Source organism: Penaeus vannamei, chromosome 23, assembly GCF_042767895.1.
Source record: "Penaeus vannamei isolate JL-2024 chromosome 23, ASM4276789v1, whole genome shotgun sequence".
NCBI classification, from domain to species: Eukaryota; Metazoa; Arthropoda; class Malacostraca; order Decapoda; family Penaeidae; genus Penaeus; species Penaeus vannamei.
Genome location: NC_091571.1, coordinates 434,971 through 435,799, shown reverse-complemented (window position 1 = coordinate 435,799; position 829 = coordinate 434,971).

Genomic DNA, 829 nt, shown 5'->3' with positions numbered 1-829 from the left:
TTTGCAGAAATGCAGGGGGGGAAAGAGAGAGAAAGAGAAAGAGAAAAGAGAGAAAGAGAGAGAGAAAAGGAGAGAGAGAGAGAGAGAAAGAAAGAGAGAGTAGGAGAGAGAGAAAGAGAGAGAGAGAGAGTAGGAGAGAGAGAAAGAGAGAGAGAGACAAAGAGAGAGAGAGTAAGAGAGAAAGAAAGAAAGAAAGAAAGACACACACACACACACTGCCATGCCTGCGTCCGTGCTTCGCCTCGCACCGAAAGCCGTCCGTCCCATTAGCGGGCCCCGATGGCCTGCCCGAGCGCCGCCGGGAATGGCCTCTGGAAGCCCTGCTAATAGAAAAGCGGCTTGGTGTCAAAATGCTCAGAGATCCGCGGCGTTGGATCCCAGTCTCCGCTGAACAATCAAATGCGAAATTGAATAATCGCTACCTTGCAATGCCTGACACTCAAATATAACATTTCGCCGCGAGCTGTTTTATGCATACGAAATGAATTATTCTATTTGTGCGCCTCGGCCCGCGGATCCTCTGCACTCGCGGTAAAATCCAGCTTTAGTAAGTGAGGTTCGTTCTTTTTAGTAGTTATAGAGGAAACGCGATGACTAACGGTTTGTTTCTGATTTCATCCGCGGAGATAATTCAGTGTAAACCAAACAAATGGCGCCTAAATCAAGGAAGTCGTGCTCCGGGCTCAGAGTTTTATTGCAGCAGTCTAGAAAAAAAAGTGATTACGCAATTTATGTTGCTCAAACAATCGGGACTTGGCGAAGTAACCGAATTATCTGAGCAATTCAATCAATCCACGACAAGCATTGGAGTTTGCAACATGTTCAAACT